The sequence below is a fragment of the Triticum aestivum genome, chromosome 2B, assembly GCF_018294505.1.
Source record: "Triticum aestivum cultivar Chinese Spring chromosome 2B, IWGSC CS RefSeq v2.1, whole genome shotgun sequence".
Taxonomy (NCBI): Eukaryota; Viridiplantae; Streptophyta; class Magnoliopsida; order Poales; family Poaceae; genus Triticum; species Triticum aestivum.
This window is the reverse complement of record NC_057798.1, coordinates 486,335,281-486,340,495: the sequence shown is the minus strand read 5'-3', so window position 1 is coordinate 486,340,495 and position 5,215 is coordinate 486,335,281.

Below are 5,215 nucleotides of genomic sequence, written 5' to 3'. Positions count from 1 at the left end.
GAGGATGGTTGATGATGACGACGGCGACGAATCCCCCTCTCCGGAGCCCCGAACGGACTCCAGATTAGCCCTCCTAAGAGAGATTAGGGTTTGGCGGCGGCTCCATATCATAAAACGCGATGAAACTTTCTCTCTGATTTTTTTCTCCGTGAAACAAAATATATGGAGTTGGAGTTGAGGTCGGTGGAGCGTCAGGGGGCCCACGAGACAGGGGGGCATGCCCAGGGGGGAGGGCATGCCCCCACCCTCGTGGACAGGGTGTGGGCCCCTAGTATTGATTCTTTCGCCAGTATTTTTTATATTTTCCAAAACTTATCTCCGTGGATTTTCAGGTCATTCCAAGAACTTTTGTTTTCTACACATAAAACAACATCATGGCAGTTCTGCCGAAAACAGCGTCAGTCCGGGTTAGTTTCATTCAAATCATGCAAGTTAGAGTCCAAAACAAGGGCAAAAGTGTTTGGAAAAGTAGATACGTTGGAGACGTATCAAGCTATAGCTTGTGGATGGATTTACCAGGTTTAAGGTGATGGATTTGATTGTGGAGAAAATCAAGAGGACTGTCGCAAATTAGAAATGATCATGTGGATTTGCACCACACATCTAGACGCTCATCAACTCCAAAGTTTGTAGCAAGGTCTATTTACTTGATCGTCCGCACCTTCCACTACAGTTAGATCTAGCTAGAGCACTGCACAGTGACGATGGATGACACTCATCCTACTTCAGCTACAACTCAGGCAGAGGCAGAGGCTGCTAGAGATGCTACTGATCCCATGTCATCTATAGTTGCCCTTGCTGAAGACCGAGACTGATCAGATGACATATCTTCTTCATGCTTCTCAGAGGATCAAGCGGAGTTTGGTCAACCTCGTGAAGAACCAAGAGAGCCTTGAGAGGATAATGGAAGGAAAATTCCATGACTTGGATATCAAGGTCACTGAGGTGTCAACCACAGTGAACAGTCTGAAGAAGGAAGTAGATGAAGCAAAGCTGCATTCCAGTGATGATGAGGATGAGGGCACATGTCTTCCAACAACTACTCAGTTTCAGATGATGCCTAGGTCAGCTGCAATGCCAGTGAGTGACACTAGAGCTACAGTATCAACACCAGTTGCTGCCCCATTGATTGCTCCATAGTTCCACCAGCTGTCTCTACCCCTTCACTCCAGCAGACGTCGTGAGAAGTCTTTACAAACACGCTTATCAACACTCCAACGACATCGACACACACTAGAGCTGCAAGTCAGAGGACTTCTTTATCGGGAGCTGCAGGAGATCGAGCCCAGAGTGACCCTTAGCTTTGTACTTATTCGAGATTTTTGGTAACCTGTTGCGAAAGGGGGACAATATGTATAGATCATAGGGCTACGAGAGAGAGTGCCTCTTGCTTTTGCTTCGTTTGTTTTACTTGGCTTCATGTTTTGTGCTACTTTGGTTACTTTGTGTTGGTACTTGTGTGAGACTACGTTGCTATGTGCTTGATCATACCGTACTTTAATGATATGCTTGATTATCAATCTATCTAGATGATTCTTGTTTTGATCATTCACTTGTATGCTTGGTGATGACTGCTTATTGTATTTCATTCGTATCATTTTGTTCGCTCTGCCAAGATGTATGTGACATGGAAGAGTGGCCCATGATCCTAATCAATTGTACATTGCATTCAAACGCAAATTTTAAATAGTGCACAAATTTAGGGGGAGCACTTGGTTATCATATATTTCCCAAAGTGACGATGTTATTCATTGATTATATACATTGTCGAAGCTTTGATCTATATGTTGTCATCAATTAACAAAAAAGGGGAGATTGAAAGTGCAACTAATCCTTAGGTGATTTTGGTAATCAATAACAACATATATGTCATTGAACTAATGCCTACTTTAAAAAAGATTTCAGGAAAGTTCAATGATGGCATGGCAAGGACATGTGGATGTGGACCCCTCAAAATGCTAAGGAAAACATATTGGCAAAAGCTCCAAGACTCTTCATTTTTGGTTAAGTGATCCAAGATCACATTGAGTCAATAGGAAAGCCAATACTATTAAAAGGGGATGAGGTTTTGATCATGACTTAGTTGCTCAAGTGCTTGAAGATATTGCTCCAAAAACCTCGGCCACTTTCTCACATTCTAATCCGTCAAAACCCTAAAAGGCAAACTCGATCCCACCGATTCATCTATACCCGGACCCATCGAGTCGAACCTAGACAGAGCCACAACCAAACCCTAGAAACTTGTGTCACACCCAATATGCGACCCTATCCAAAAGGAACTCGAAGGTCCCACCAAGGATAGACCCGCATATTGAAACGCTTTTGCAAGGTGGATATCATTACATCAACATTACATAATAGATGGGCATACATACATAAGGCATACAATGCCATATGAATACAACATCACAATACATAAGAGCATCATCCGACTACGGATGAATCACAAACAGAAACTCAAACGACATCCACCCTGCTAGCCCAGGCTGCCGACCTGGAACCTATCCCCTGATCGAAGAAGAAGCAGAAGAAGAACTCAACGCAAGCAAGCATCGCTCTCGCGTCATGATCATCACATGAACCTGTACCTGCAACTGTTGTTGTAGTAATCTGTGAGCCACGAGGACTCAGCAATCCCATTACCAGCAAAGCTTAAAGGGAAAGGAAGGGGTAAAGTGGTGAGGTTGCAGCAGCGACTAAGCATATATGGTGGCTAACATACGCAAATAAGAGCGAGAAGAGAGCAAAAGGAACGGTCGTCAACTAGTAATGATCAAGAAGTGATCCTGAACTCCTACTTACGTCAAACATAACCCAGAAACCGTGTTCACTTCCCGGACTCCGCCAAAAAGAGACCATCACGGCTACACACGCGGTTGATGCATTTTAATTCGGATCTGGTGTCAAGTTATCTACAACCGGACATTAACAAATTCCCATCTGCCTATAACCGCATGCACGGCTTTCGAAAGATTATACCCTGCAGGGGTGTCCCAACTTAGCCCATGACAAGCTCTCGCGATCAACGAAGGAATAGACCTTCTCCCAGGAAGACCCGATCCGACTCGGAATCCCGGTTTACAAGACATTTCGACAATGGTAAAACAAGACCAGCAAAGCCGCCCGATGCGCCGACAATCCCGATAGGAGCTGCACATATCTTGTTCTCAGGGCAACACCGGATGAGACTAGCTACAAGTAAAACCAGCCCTCAAGTTGCCCCGAGGTGGCCCCGCAGGCAGCTCAGTTCGGACCAACACTTAGACAAGCACTGGCCCGGGGGGGCTAAAATAAAGATGACCCTCGGGATGCGCGACTCCCAAGGGAAAAAAGGGGTAGGTGAGGCAAATGGTAAAACCAAGGTTGGGCCTTGCTGGAGGAGTTTTATTCAAAGCGAACTGTCAAGGGGGTCCCATAAATCACCCGACCGCGTAAGGAACGCAAAATCTGGGAACATAACACCGGTATGACGGAAACTAGGGCGGCAAGAGTGGAACAAAACACCAGGCATAAGGCCGAGTCTTCCACCCTTTACCAAGTATATAGATGCATTAATAATATAAGAGATATTGTGATATCCCAACCAAAATCCTGTCCACCATGGGGCAATCTTCAACTTCACCTGCAACTAGCAACACTATAAGAGGGCTGAGCAAAGCGGTAACATAGCCAAACAACGGTTTGCATAGGAAAGGTGTCAAAGGTTAGAGCTTCGTGGCAATATGGGAGGCTTGATAAACAGGTGATAGGTAACGCATCATAGCGATAGAACGAAGCAACTAGCATAGCAATGATAGTAGTGAGATCCAGGGTAGCGGTCATCTTGCCTGAAATCCCGCTAGGAAGAAGAACGAGTCCATGAAGAAGACAAACGGAAGTAGTCGAACGGATCCTCACAATCGCAACATTACCGGAACTAAGAAGCAACACCGGAAAGAAACAAAACAACATGGTAAACAACCATCACATGAACATGGCATGATGCACAATCAAGTATGATGCAAGTCCGGTTTAATGAGGCATGGCATAGCAAAGTGCAACAAACAACACTACAAATTAAGTGGAGCTCCATATGCAACAAGTTGCATATTGACAAAACACCACCTCAATTATTTAGTTTAATCTCGTGTAAACTACCAAGCAATATTAAATGTTGTTAAACATGGCAAAAGGTGAAGCATAATGAAACTACCTATCTAGGCAAGTTTAAATGAGGCCGGAAGTAACAAACAACAATTCCGGAAAATCCCCATATGCAAATTATGGATTTGGTACTGTTCTGCCCTAAACACAATTTTAATGTTGTTAAACAGCAACATAAAGTGGACCATGTTAAACTAGGCATTTTCCACCCCATTTACATATAAAGAACATTTAATTCGGAGCTACAGTTATTTAGTTATGAAATAAATCATTTTAACATGGCATCTTAGCAAATTTAAATAAACAGCAAGTTAAACATTTTAATATGGGATGATAATGACATATTATTAATCTACACAAAATTCTAAGCATTTTTCATATATAAATTATTTACATGTGATGCACGGTTTGTGAGTTATTAAATGTATGATGTATGAGGGGTTTTCTGCAAATTCGTTAATTCACTGGATAAATAGCAAATTCGCAGTCAGGAAAAAAACATACGCGGGCCGAAACTAGCAGACCCGAATGTGTACAGGAGAGGGCACTGGGCTGGGGAGCTGCTCACCCATGGGCTCGGCCCAGTCGGCGAGGAGGCTGAGGGCAGGCCGCGGAGGAGGCCGAAACAGGCCGACTCCGGCCCAGACGAAGAAGTGGCTGGGCTTGGCGCTGTTGGGCCGGGGCTCACGGGTCGCTCCTCCTCCCGATCCTACCGGATCGAGGGGAAGGCAGGGGGTTCGGCGCGACGCCGGCGAGGCGGGGCGATGCTCTGACGAGGCCCTAGGGCGGCGGTGGAGGGGCGCCAGCGATGGGGACCGACGGATCTGGGCGTGGGGCGCCGGATCCAGTGGATCCCGGCTAGAACCAGCGAAGGCGAGGCCGACGGCGAGCTTCGTGGCCGGCGAAGATCCCTGCGACAGAGAGGGAGAGAGAGAGGATCAGGGAGAGTGAGCAGGACAGGGAGGAGGGAGAGCGTGGCGAGGCGCTGGCCTGGCGGCGGAGCTCGGGGAGCCGGGCGGCGCGGGGTGGTGGTGACGGGCGGCGCCGGCGCGGTGGCGCTGCGGTGCCACGG